This window comes from Rhipicephalus sanguineus, chromosome 6 (assembly GCF_013339695.2).
Source record: "Rhipicephalus sanguineus isolate Rsan-2018 chromosome 6, BIME_Rsan_1.4, whole genome shotgun sequence".
Taxonomy (NCBI): Eukaryota; Metazoa; Arthropoda; class Arachnida; order Ixodida; family Ixodidae; genus Rhipicephalus; species Rhipicephalus sanguineus.
This window is the reverse complement of record NC_051181.1, coordinates 114,681,535-114,695,876: the sequence shown is the minus strand read 5'-3', so window position 1 is coordinate 114,695,876 and position 14,342 is coordinate 114,681,535. Positions and strand designations below refer to the sequence as shown.

Below are 14,342 nucleotides of genomic sequence, written 5' to 3'. Positions count from 1 at the left end.
ACACACGTTGTATCATTAGAATATATTTATTCGCAGAGTAATCGTTGATGATGGTGGGAAGAGCACCGCACGAGAAGCGGACGTTCAGTCTACAAGGCTTGTCGTTTGTGAAAGCTGTTTGTCGCTGGCCGTGCCCCCTCACTGATAATGCTTTCATTGGCTGTCGCATTGTCGTAACGTGGTGTTAAAAATCATTTAAGTGGTGCACTTTTACGCGCATGCGCAGTTTGGATCACATTAAAGTTGGTTAAAGAAGAGGAGGGTAGATCGAAATAATAATAATAATAATAATAATAATAATAATAATAATAATAATAATAATAATAATAATAATAATAATAATAATAATAATAATAATAATAATAATAATAATAAATTTTGGGGAAGGCGAGCGAAGGCAAAAACTATGTTGCCTTGAGGTATCCTAAAAGGGAGGGGGGGGGAGATAGAGGGAGAGAGAGAGAGATGAAATATAAAGGCAGGTAGGTTAACCGGATGTTGGTATCCGCTTTACTACCCTACACTTTTGGGTGCCCAGAAATAACCTGCTGGACATGTGCCAAACGAAACGCTGTTCCTTTCGTTTTCTTTTTTTTTTCTATAAACATTCGGGCATAAATGATTTAACACAATCTGACGAATAATTAAGGCGTAGTTTGCGAAGAATACTTAAGACTAGCCTAATTACTGGGTCATACGTACGCACACCCGGTGCGGTGGTATAGTGGTTATGGTGCTCGATTGATGACCCGAAGGTCGCGGGATCGAATCTCGGCCGCGGCGGCCGCCTTTTCGATGGAGGCAAAATGCTAGAGGCCCTGTGCTCAGATTTAGGTGCACGTGAAAGAACCCCCGGTGGTCGAAGTTTTCGGGGCCCTCCACTACGGTGTCTGCCGCAATCATACCGGGGTTTCGGGACGTAAAACCCCAACAATTATTATTGTAATAACGTACGCACATGTATAATATTGCGAACTGATTTGACTTCACAAAGCCATTCACATGTTTCGAACGCACGGAACATTATAAACAAGGAATGGCATGGGTTGGAATTTCACTTCTAACTCCATGTTAGACAGAATGCTCTATACGGGTCCAAAGCTCGCGACTTTATTAACTTCTTCGTTAGAAAGTTGGTGACTATACATTCATTGAAGAAGACGACATAAGCCACGCGCTATTCACTTTTGGTCTGCAACATATACTGATATTTGACATCACGAACAATTCTAGTGTAAAACATTTATTATTTTTTTTTATAATTATGGGGCCAAGTTTCTGAGAACAGCTGCTTTAACCGCGTTGTTTCGTTTCTTTCTCGCAGGTAGTGGGCGCCAATGCCTCCGAGAATCCGCTTCCAAGCCATTCGTCGCTATGGTTAAATCTCCGAGCAACCTGACAGCTGTCAAGTGAGTACCCTTCACCGTTAGCACACTCCATCTTGTCGACTTCGTTTAGCACTCCGGTGACGAAAGAAGCTATAGACGACGCGCGACGTTTGCTCCCTAAGTGATGACGTCACACGCTGGACCGACAGTCCGCTTTACATTCGGCTCTTGTTCAGTGAGCGACGGAGACAGATAATATAGCAACGTTTCGATCGCTTTTATGTTTCCATCGCGCGAGGATTTGCTGCCGCATTAACCATACGTCATTTCTGTGTTAGTTTGCGTGACGCAATGAACTCAGCAGGTGGTTAGTATTTGAACGAACTAGACGTAAGGCATGCGTTCTTGTTTCGTGTCTTCGTAGTTATTTTGTCTTCGTGATTACGTTCTGTTCCGTTCGTTTTGGGAAGGAAGAATGTGCCAATATCTTGCTTGCAAGCGTCCGCTTGCCTCCTGGAAACGAAATCTCTACACTGCATTTGGACAACGTCTTTCTTAACAGCGGGGCTGTTCAAGCCGACCGTTGGTCCGTCCAGAGCGAACAGAAAACTATCATCATCATGAACCGGCAAGCGCTCTCTTGGTCATCTTCTTCCTCTTGGTCCTCTTTATGATCATCTGCATTGCTCCCGGAACACGTGCGTCTATTTGTCCGGCGTGGGATGCAATAACTCTGATGAGTGAGAGAACGAGTACACAGAGTGAGAGAGATGGAAAGAAAGAAAGAGATAGAAAGATGAAGAAAGAGAGAAATAGAGGGAAAGAAAGACAGAAAAAGATAGAAAAAGAAAAAGAAATAGACAGAGAGAGAAATATATAGAAAGAAACAGACAAAAAAGAGACATAGAATAAAAAAGAGAGGGCAAGACAGAAAGAGAAAGAAGGAGGGAAAAAGAGACAGTCAACGAAAGAGAGAGAAAGAAATATAGAGAAATAGATAGAAAGGAAGAGGAAGCGAGAAACAGAGAAAGAGAGAGAGAGAGAAAGAGCGAGAAAGAGAAAGAAATAGATGAAGACAAGAAAAAGACGCAAAAGAAGAGATAGAAAAAAGAGAGAGAGCAAGACAGAAAGAGAAAAATAAAGATAAACAAGGCAAGCCGCCCCAGCTCCACACTTCCTTCAGGCCTGACACCACTACTGCGAAGCTGCCTTAATTTTTTTCTGATGCGGTCCATAAATATTTTCCTTTCAGGACATAACCCCTTGCAGGACCAGATTACGTAGCCTATATATCACCCACTTCATTGCATTCAGTGCTCTGTGAACAAGTAGCACCCTGAATGTGAACATGCGTGCACGTTTTCCGGTTGATTTTGTTCTTTATCTTTATAGATGGGTGTCTTTCGAGTCCTTGCTTGCACGTAAGTTGGCGTTGAATTACAAAGCGTCGTCTTCAGTCTCGCCTTGTGATTTACTGATCTTCGAAGCACTGGACGAGCAATGAGCAGCTTTTCTTCGCAGTATACATGGTGGGAAAGACCGCGTTTCAATGTGGAGGAGTCTGTATTAATTACTGCACTATTCAAATATCATGTTCCGCTGCCGCTGACGGGACGCTAGAAAAGCTAGTTTTTCATGTAGAATGTCCGAGATCGCTAAATATAGTTACACTTTTGCAGCTATAGTCACGGACAAAATTTTGCGAGATGCCGGACAGCCATTCGAAAGCGGCCTCTGCGGCACTATATGGGCTGGGCAGTGCGCGCTTCGAGGCCAAACTTGACGATTATTAAGCGCACGCGCGTCCTACGACATCTTCAAGAAATCGCGCAGCTGCGCACTGGGGCGCCCTGATGCACTGTTTCGTCCAATCATCCTATTATCGTAGCGCCTGGTAGAAGTTGCCACTATATACATTCGCTCCTTTGCCTGCCTCAACACCTGCGTAGCCGCCTCGATGCCAGCGTTCCGTCGTACAAGGTGGTGACAGCGTCCACTGTTTGGCCCAATATGGCGGCGGCGCGGTCAATGGGTGTCACCACTATAGTGAACTAGAATACTTATATTGAGGCGCCCTAGCCTGCGCCGCCTAGTGTCCCAGAGGCGGCTTTCGAACGGTGCACCGTGGCCTCCGCGATTAGCTCAAGCAGCACGGCGCGCTGCCGGAGCTAATCACGGAGGCCACGGGTGCTCTGGCATCTCACAAAATGTTGCCCGCCACTGTGCACACCGGTTCGAATTCAACATTTTGTATACATTGTTTCAATACCAGCGTTCATGTTTCTCGTACTTTTTGTTTTTTTTTTGTTTTGTTTTGCACGTGGGGGAGGGTCTGCTTGTGATCAGGGCAGCCCCACTAAATCTCGTGAGCGTTAGAAGTGCATTTGAAGGATCGAACTGGCTTTAAACAAACAAGGAAAAGCAAGATAATGATTAATGGGCGGCCCTTTTTAAGCGATATTTCAAAGCCTTCGTGGCGCACACGCCCCCGGCGTTGTGAAAGTGGTCCGGCAACGATTTCCTTTCAGGCAAGCGTTGCAAAGCGTCGGCCCCGAGTTTTGATGAGGTGGAAGAGTCGGACACGAGATATAAAAACAACAACAACAAAAATAATATACAATCGAGAACATCAATACCGGATTCGTAGAAAGACATATCGCTGTTCCTTACGCTTGGATATCATTTACACTTCTTGGTCGTTCTGACTTCGCGCTCTTCGCCTGAATCGGAAGGAAAAGTGGTGAAGAGAAAATCGACCTAAAAGACGAAGTGAAATGAAGTGAAAAGAAAAAAATGTAGGTCCCGGACATGATGCAAGACAGTGCCGTGACCTCACGCTCCTTCGAAAGTCCAGGATTGCTTACTTTTCAACCTTGCGAAGTCATTTTGTTTCTTCTCACACTGGCTGCCATCGCAATCGCGCAGTGATAGGTCGCTGGCTGGTGCAGGATGCGCCAAGTACTCGCACACAAACGCGCACGTACAAGCGTAAAAAAAAAGAAAAACAGATACACACGCTTATAAGAGGAACAGTTTTAGAAGAATCGTTCTGGCGTTTTGTTGCTTCCATTTGCGGGGACAGAAAACGGTTCATGCTGTGAGGACGTCAAGGAAATCATTTGCGGCGTTCCTGATCTCTGTGAAGCACTCATTTAGAGGCGTTAAGGTTGTTTGAATTACAGCCGGCGATACAAGATGAGTTGCAATTTGAAAGCGAAATGATAGCTTTTAGATAAATGATGCCAGGTGCAAAGAGAGAGTGAGACACGACAAACCGGGAAAGGAGGTTAGATAGATAGATAGATAGATAGATAGATAGATAGATAGATAGATAGATAGATAGATAGATAGATAGATAGATAGACAGACAGACAGACAGACAGACAGACAGACAGACAGACAGACAGACAGACAGACAGACAGACAGACAGACAGACAGACAGACAGACAGACAGACAGACAGACAGACAGACAGATAGACAGACAGATAGATAGATAGATAGATAGATAGATAGATAGATAGATAGATAGATAGATAGATAGATAGATAGATAGATAGACAGACAGACAGACAGACAGACAGACAGACAGACAGACAGACAGACAGACAGACAGACAGACAGACAGACAGACAGACAGACAGACAGACAGATAGATAGATAGATAGATAGATAGATAGATAGATAGATAGATAGATAGATAGATAGATAGATAGATAGATAGATAGATAGGCACAGACAGACAGACAGACAGATAGATAGATAGATAGATAGATAGATAGATAGATAGATAGATAGATAGATAGATAGATAGATAGATAGATAGATAGATAGATAGATAGATAGATAGATAGATAGATAGATAGATAACTTTACTGAGGTCCTGAAGGAATGCGCCCCCGTTGTATAGGGGAGGTAGATATAATAGAGTAAAAAAATTAATAAGGACGTCTTCGCGCTAAGCATAAAACAGCGCACATCGCAATCTAAAAAAATAAAAAAGGAAGTTAAGAAGAATAACAAAGAAACCCTGCATCGGAACACGATTGCAACGGTGTCGTAATGTGGAAAAGTTGTATGGTAGAGTACGCGACTGTATACCACAGAGTGCTGCTCTGTGAAATTGAGACCAATGTCACGCAGACACGCACATAATTCGATGTGACAGCGGAAACGATGAGGGATCTAAGTTACCCGAGTGATTTGGAAAGTTTCATGCTTTATCTGCGACAGAAAACAGGTGTAAATTTTTTTCCTAAGCCCGATGGATGTTGTTTCGCGAGTGACACGTATCTGCGTTTTATTGATAGATGCTGCCTTTAACGTGAAAGCGTTAGCGAAATATTAACAGCAAAAGAAAAACAAATTCAGTGAGATAGACAGCGAGGCAGAGAGAGAGAGAGAGAAAGAAAAGGATAGGAGCAGCTTAATGCTTCTGAGATGCAACCGCCAGAAAGAAAAACAGAAGCAAAACAGGCCCCTGCTTTGAGCCAGCTATCTGGAACATCACTCTTTCGACCCCCCCCCTCCTTTTTCGTTCCTTTATTTATTAATTATTTAGTAAGAAACGTTCTGAGAAAGCCTATGATCAAAACACACGAGGAACACAGCGGAGGAGCTGCTCATGTTCGGAGTTTCGTTATACGCCATTTCGAAGCAGATGTTGGAATGATTTCGCGCGGTTTAACGAACACTGACAACTGTGCGGTACACACGTTTCGCAAAGCGTTGTCTCTCATCCTTAGCGCCAGTTGCTTCAACCACGGACGTGTGCTTGCTCTTTGGGGATGGTAAATAACGAGCGTACAAAAGAGCAGGGCGGCGGTGCTTGCGACAGCGATTAAGGAACAAGGGCTGCAGCGAAGACAACGGGAGCAGCGAATATAAGTACCATTTGTGATCAGAAAAGAGAAAGCGAAAAAGAAAAGGTCGTTGAGTGCATGGCTTCATTAAATTGTGCCCTTTATTTTGAGTCTGCCTCGTCGGCGAGCCCAGTTCTCCAGATTCTGCAACTCTCGACGAAGGGGGATGTGTGCATTGCTTTGTGCGGAGCGGAGGCTTCAGTTCATACGTTAACTTTTCATGATCAATAATAATATCTGAGATCGAAGCTCTACTGAACTTTACAAAACCTGTCGTTGGCGCGACAATTTTTTTTTCCATCGGGAGAAGGAAACGCACCTCTGCTTTATGAAAAGAGGCAATTCCGCGGCCTGACTGCATAGTCACTTAGTGGATCGCTCTTGGGTGGCATTTACGAGAGAGATAAACATTTTAATGAAGCTGGAGATGTTTGCCTGGCTGTTCGCCTGACATGCTACTCCAGGTGCTGGGTGACGATTATGATATATACAGTGATAACCACATAACACATACAGTCACACAAGTTTACAAAGTTTCGTTCAGGCTCGTGGCCCGCAAGAAAGTCAACAGCGCTTTCGTGGCACGTAGCGCACAGGTGCTGCTTTGCCATGTGCCCAGAACATGTCGCAGCTCTAAGCACGATACCCGTTGAAGATACAAGGCCGCCTTCAGAGACTGTCTCTCTGATGCATATCGCTTGCATTTACAAAGAACATGATGTAGATCTTCTTGGACGTTACATTGGACGCACATTGGTGAGTACGACAGCTTAAACTTGCTCCTGAAGTAGTTGGTGTATGCGACGTTTAGCCTGATGCGGTGCAAGCATGTTTCATCTTGTCTGTTTAGGTCTCGCGGCATATCGAAGTTACACGATGGGTCGATCTTGTAAAGTGGTCCATACTGGTGATCAGCACCTGTCCAGAGAGATCGCTGGAGCCGCCAAGCGTGTGCCGATACGAGTGTCGCGGCATCTTTTCTCGAGAAAGGTATCTCGATGATTTCTCTCGAGGCGTCATGTCCAGCTTTGGCAGCGTCATCAGCCTGGACGTTGCCTTGTATTCCACAGTGGGCAGGTATCCACTGCAGAGCAATGCGGTGATGGAGGTCGCAGGCTTTGTTGCATAGATATTTGATGTCCATGACGAGTTGGTCCTGCGGGTGTGGAGACTTCAGAGACTGCAGCGCCGCTCTTGAGTCGGTGAAGATGACCCAAGACTCAGCTGTCTGATCTACAATGTAATTAAAAGCAGCCCGCAGTGCAGCCAGTTCAGTCGCTGTAGATGAAGTACGGTGACTAAGAGTGGCAGAGATGGTGACATTGGCAGATGGAATCCAGACACCAATTGCAGGCGATGTAGGTGTAACAGAGCCATCAGTGTAAATATGACGGTGAGCCCTGTAATTGTTTTCCACGTGCTGTAGGGTGAAATATGTTAGTACTGGTCCGAGTGTACGTCTCTTGTTCTTGAACCCAGGCACAAAAGTGATTATTGACCACGAAGGAATTTTCCACGATGGCTCCGTGGGCATTGATGCGCTTTGATAATGCAGCGGGAGCAAGCTCCGCACCACAAGACCGCTGTCTGAAGGAAGCGGATGACCCGGCACCCTGGTGGCATAACGCAAGTGAACTCGAAAAAACTCCTGCTGCAGAAGCACTGCAGCTGATAGGCGTCTGCTTTCGGCAAGGGTTCCAATACTTGTGTTTTTTGGTAGGCCAAGGCACACTCTTAGGGCTTTCGCTTGAGCTCCAGCCAGCGCTTGTATGTTGGTTTGTGACATGCCATGTAAAGCAGGAAGGCTGTATCTTAGAAGACCTTCACAGAGAGCCGTACACATTCGCAGCAGGGCACTTACGGAGCAGCCCCCGGCGTTGCTTGATAACATGCGGAAGATGCTCGCGTATGATGCAACTTTTTCCTTTAATATTCGAACTTGGGGCGTCCATGTCATTAGCCTGTCGATTGTCACTCCCAGAAACTTATGACTTGGCACATACCGAATGGGAGAATGCGCTACCTTTAACGTATAGCGCGGAACATCACGCCTCGTAAAAGCAACGGCGGCACATTTTTCTGGTGACATCATTAGACCTCGCCCGAGTAAGAATTTTTCGATTGAATTGAGAACTTTTTGTAGTCTTGCTCGTAGGACACGTCTGTTGCGACCACTGCTCCATATACAAATGTCATCTGCATAGAGAGAGATTTCGACCGATGCAGGGATGCACTTCTCCAGTCCAATGAGAGAGATGTTGAATAAGGTTGGACTTAGAACACCGCCCTGGGGAACTCCTCGATGCACTGTGTGCGGGGCTGTGTCGCCTTCTTTTGTGGACATGTAGACTGACCGATCAGTGAGGTAGTCCAAGATCCAGCGGTACATACGACCGCCAACTCCTACAGACTTCAGGGCGTATAGGATGGACTCGTGAGTCACGTTATCGAACGCTCCCTTGATGTCGAGGTATACGCCGATAGTGATGTTGCCCGTAGCTTTGTTGAGTTTTACGCAGTTAATGAGACGAATCACGTTGTCGATGCTATTGCGGCCCTTTCGAAACCCTGACATTTGTGGAGGGTATGCATTCATGTTCATCAGCAACCAGTCCAGGCGCATCAATACCATCTTCTACATAAGCTTTCCTACGCAACTGAGAAGAGCAATGGGACGATAGGAGTTAAGGTCCGTTGGAGACTTGCCAGGCTTGAGAATAGGGATGACACGAGCTCGTTTCCAGCAAGGTTCAAGACGCCCACTCTCCCAGCTGGCATTGAATATGGCAAGAAGGTGCATCTTCGCCTTGTCGCCTAAATGCGTTAACTCAGCGTAGCTAACGCAGTCAGGTCCGGGAGATGACGCCTTGTTCACCAGTACCAATGCTCCAAGCAGTTCCATGATCGAAAAAGGTTCATCCGCCTCTGTGGTGCTCGTCGTCGCTGAAACCTCTTGTGCTACACGAGGCAAAGTTGCTTGCGCCACTACTGCAGTGATCTTAGAGCAGAAAGCCTCTGCCACGTCCAACTCGCTGCTGTTACGAGATAAAGCAATTGAACTGAAGGGATGCAGTTGAGTCGGCGTGGTTTTTAGGCTGCGGACGATACCCCATATTCTTGACAGCGGCTTTCTTGGGTCCAGTTTAGAACAGAAGGCCCGCCATTGCCTCCTATCTAGCTTATCGAGGGGACGTTGGATTTGTTTTTGCATTCGCCTGGCATCGCGAATGTCATCTGCAGACAACGTCCTACGAGCACGTCTTTCAGATCGGCGGCGAATGGCCCGGAGCCTCTCATACTCAACATCAACCGTTGAATGAGTTCGAGGTGGTTCTAGGCGTTTGGTGCTACTTTGTTTTGCTTGATTGAGCACAGCCACAAGCTCCTCATACGTCATTCCAGGTGGGTCTGAATCTTCGATTGTAGCGTTGTATAACTCCCAGTTAGTGCAACGAACCACCCTCCGTTGCGTGCACTGCTTAGGACAGCCCAAGGAGATGTAGGTTGGCACGTGGTCACTACCATGACTTTCGATGTCAGCAAACCAGGTTGCCGTGGACATGAGGTGCGCGGAGATCATGGTGACATCTAGGGCGCTGCATCGGTCATTCTTGAAGAAGCCCATCGTTAAGAATCGCCAGATTGTTTCGATGTGCGATATCAAAAAGGCGTCTACCGCGGACTGAAGCCTTCCGACCAGCCCATGCAGGGTGATGCGCGTTGAAGTCCCCGGTTAGTATGTGAGGTCCAGGTGTGCCATCTATTATGTCCTGCAGCCTGTCCACATCAAATGTAGCACGAGGTGGTATGTATGCCGCAATCACCGTAAAGGCCAAAGTGTCCAACTTCACTGTCACTGCAGCATATTCATTGGATGCATCGGCTGATATGTGGTGAACATTGAAAGTTAAATCCTTACGAACAGCCAAGAGAACTCTGCTGGTATCCATTCCCGTCGAAGAAACTGTGATGGTGTATCCAGAAGGACGAATGCCGGTGCGCACTCGGGACTCTGAGATGGCGATCACCGGAAAGCGGCGCTTATATACAAACTGTCTGAAGTCGGAGAGACGACAGCGGAGGCTGCAGGCATTCCATTGAAATACTGTTGCCTGTTTCCTAATGTTCTTGAAACTGGTCGGCTGAGCTGTTAACGCCATTGTGCCAGAACAGGAGAGAGAAAATCAAGCAGCGTCAGTATAGACTTAGCCAGCGGGGAGGACATTGGAGTGAGGAAGCTGCGTACAGCGTCGACAAGAGCAGATAGCGACGAGTATATATTTCCATGGTCTTGTCGAGCGCCGCACTCGCGTGATCCACGCCAAGACGTTGGGGCCCGTGACTCTTTCGACAGGCCAGATGAGCGCTCCTGAGCACCTCGTGTGTGAGGAGTTGGAGCTGATGGGCAAGTCGGTAGAGACGGGAACTCATTTGTGTCGTCAATTCGTGGCGGATTTGCCGGCATTCCTTTGTCAACTGTGGGCATCATTGCTTGGCCACCGCCTCGAGGTTTTTGTTTCTGGCGTACCGCATCCTTTGCCAATTGGTACCCAACGTTGTTTTCCACCTTGTAATAGTGTATCCGCTTCTCTTTACGCAAAATGGGGCAGTGAGTTGACGTAGACTCATGTTTTTTCCTGCAGTTAGGGCACTGTGGCTCTCCATTTCCACATGCAGATCGGTCGTGGTTGCCCCCGCAGCGTGAGCATCGTGCTTGTAACCTGCAGGCACCAGCAACATGGCCAAAACGCTGACACTTGGTGCACTGTCTCGGAGCCTCAATGTACTTGTACACTCGGTAATGTGTGTAGCCCAGGATGACGTACTCAGGAGCACTTTCGGTAACAAACACAATGCGGACGTTTTCTGACGTTCCCAGTCGCCTTACAGATCTGACGGGAGCTCTTTGAAGAAGAGCAGCGAGAATGTCCGCTTGATCAAGGTCTACAGGAACTCCCTTGATGACGCCTACTCCGCAGTTGCTCGGTCGTGGCTCGTAAGCTTGTACAAGTACTCCAGCAATGCTTTAGATTTTCAGTAGACGTTCAGAAGCGTCTGCATTACGAGTATCGACAGCCAGGAGATTCAAACGTTCATTTGGTCGTACTTGTAGTACGCCATCTGGAGCTGTCTCTTCAAAGGCTGTCTTAAGTGCTAGTGGATTGAAGCGTGTGATAACTTGCTCAGCGTTTCTTGGCTTGAATATAATGGTCAAGTTTGGCTTAGGTGTGCTTTCTGCGGGCACAGAGTTAGGTAGCATAAGCGACCTCTTCGATCCGCGGCAGCGTTTGACGGGCGGTACATCAATGTGTGTTTCCGAGCCGTATTCTTATCTCAATGGAATGGTCAACGGTGCGGCATGCAACTTATGCGTCTGTGAGGAGACGAATGAGCACATTCTATGCACAACCTACCAGACTCAACGACGTGTTCTGTAGGACAAACTCCATCGTCTTGATGCAAGACCACTTTCAGAAAACATTATCCTGGGACCCTGGCCCACGGTTTCGTGCAAGCACAAGCCCACGATAGCCCTGCTGTGATACTTGAAGTCGAGCGGACTTCGGAGCATTTGTGAACTTCAAGCGCGAGTTCGTGTTGTGCGTGTTCGCACTAGCTGTTCATCTCTTCTTTTTTTCTTTTAGTGCTTTTCTTTCTTCTCTATCTTATCTATTATTCCCACTTTCTCCCACCCCACGTGTAGGGTAGCCAACTGAGCCAATACTTGGTTAACCTCCCTGCCTTCCTTCTCCATTTCACTTTTCCGTTTCCCTCTCTTTCGTTCGAATGTTTCTTGGCTGCAGTGTTCTGGCCGTAGATACGGTGCCTACAGCCAGCGCCCTAGCTTCGACTGCGTTAAAAATTACACCATCTCCCGCTAAAGGGGACCATGAAGCGATGCGAAGCCGGAGCACTTGCACGATCGCGTTCCGTTGGCGCTCATTGGGCATGCTACCGACCTCGCGTCGTGGAACGAGAAGAGGGACGCTACGCGCGTTGTATCTTCCATCTAGCCTGGCCGTTAATTCTCACAGGGCGAGCGGGGAACGTGGTCGACAGGCGGGCGAGAGGGGGGCAGCGTAGGAGAGGAGAGAGAAGGGGAGGGGACGCGCATGCGCTCGAGCTCATCGCGGCGTTGCGCAGGAGAGAATTTCGGCATGTCTAGCCCGCGTTTCAGAGGAAGAGTGGAAAGGGGGAGGGGAGAGGGGAAGTGGAGAGGGGAATGGGAGAGGGGTATGGGAGAGGGGGAGAGGGTATGTTGAGAGGAGGTGTGTGGAGAGGGTATGCCCATGCGCAGTAAGGGCGGTCACGCCGCACACCACCACCACCGGATTGAGCTCCGCCTTAAGATACTTCGCATCTGAAAAAAAGCGGGCCGGAGTGCAGCTCGCGGCATATATATATATATATATATATATATATATATATATATATATATATATATATATTGTCACGTGGTTTATTCACGTACAGACGTGAAGGAACGATGAGGAACGTCGAGGAACGTCGAGGGTCCAAAATCCAAGCAAGCGCAAGCTCGGGTCGCGTGGCTACCACTCACGATGTGGCTTGCTTTCTTGGCTGCTTCGTCGTCGTCTCGTACTCTTCACTACATTGGCCCCTGGTGAATAGCGGAGCCATCCTGGCGACCTAAGGCGTTGTCAGTATAGCGGGGTCGTAATAGGGCTTCAGGCGGCTGACATGAACGATTTCCCGACCACGACGACGTAAATCGTGGGATGCCGTCAGAGGCTCAACCTCATAATTGACAGGAGACGTGCGAGAAAGAATGCGGTAGGGCCCCTGATATCGGGCACGTAATTTCGAGGAAAGGCCAGGAGTGCTCGATGGGATCCAGAGCCAAACGAGGTCACCAGTCGTGAAAGTAGAGAGAGGTCGGTCGGTGTCGTGCCGTAGCTTTTGGTGGCCTTGGTCCTCGGTGGTCAGCGAACGGGCTAATTGTCTGCAATCTTCGGCGTATCTGGCAACGTCAGAAATCGCAGTATATTCAGACGAGTCCGGCGTATAGGGAAGCATAGTGTCCAGCGTGCAGGACGGGTCGCGTCCGTATAAAAGAAAGAAAGGTGAGAAACCGGTGGTCGCGTGCGTTGCGGTGTTGTACGCGTACGTGACGAACGGCAGGACGGTGTCCCAGTTGGTCTGGTCTGATGCCGTGTACATTGTCAGCATATCACCGAGTGTGCGATTAAATCGTTCCGTGAGGCCATTCGTCTGCGGATGATATGCGGTGGTCATTCGATGAACGATGTTGCACTGGACGAGCAAGGCCTGAATAGCGTCAGACAGGAAAACACGCCCTCTGTCGCTCAAAAGTTCACGGGGAGCACCGTGTCGAAGGACAAAGTTGCGTAAGATAAAAAACGCAACCTCTCTTGCGGTAGCCGTTGGAAGTGCTGCAGTCTCTGCGTAACGGGTGAGGTGGTCCACGCCAACGATGATCCACCGATTCCCAGAGGAAGTCGGGGGAAGCGGGCCATATAAGTCGATGCCGACGCGGTCGAATGGACGTCCCGGACAAGGTAGAGGCTGAAGTGGACCGGTTGGGCGTTGAGGTGGAGCTTTACGCTGCTGACAAGCAGTACAAGCACGTACGTACTTGCGCACGAACGTGTACATGCCGCGCCAGTAGTATCGCTGACGCAAGCGGTTGTAAGTCTTCAGAGCGCCAGCGTGAGCGCTTTGCAGGTCGTTGTGAAAAGCAGTGCAGACTTCTGTGCGCATGTGGCGCGGGATCACTAGCAACCACCTCCGACCGTCAGGTGCGTAATTACGCCGATAGAGGAGGCCGTCGCGGAGTGCGAAATGCGTGGCTTGACGACGGAGAGTTCTTGACGCTGGATGAACCAATGAACCAGTCAGAAAGTCGACGAGTTCGGAGATCCACGCATCCTTGCGTTGCTCCGACGGCATGTCTGCGAAGTCAAGGGGCGTCAAGACAGCTGACGTGTCTGACGGCGAAGCTGTGTCAGACGGTAACGGTGAGCGGGATAGCGCATCAGCGTCCGAGTGCTTGCGGCCGGATCTGTACACAACACGAATGTCGTATTCCTGCAGCCGAAGCGCCCAACGACCGAGGCGGCCTGAAGGATCTTTCAGAGATGAGAGCCAACAGAGCGCGTGATGGTCCGTGA

At 48.3% G+C, this 14,342-nt stretch overlaps 1 protein-coding gene across 1 annotated transcript in view; it reads left to right on the top strand.

Moving 5' to 3' along the window:
• Nucleotides 1-14,342, top strand: part of LOC119396207 (metabotropic glutamate receptor 5) — a 410,873-nt gene that overhangs the window by 122,017 nt on the left and 274,514 nt on the right. The window contains exon 2 of the mRNA XM_037663306.2: nucleotides 1,325-1,409. The gene's annotated coding sequence lies outside the window, so the exon portion shown is untranslated. The remainder of the gene's footprint in view (nucleotides 1-1,324; nucleotides 1,410-14,342) is intronic.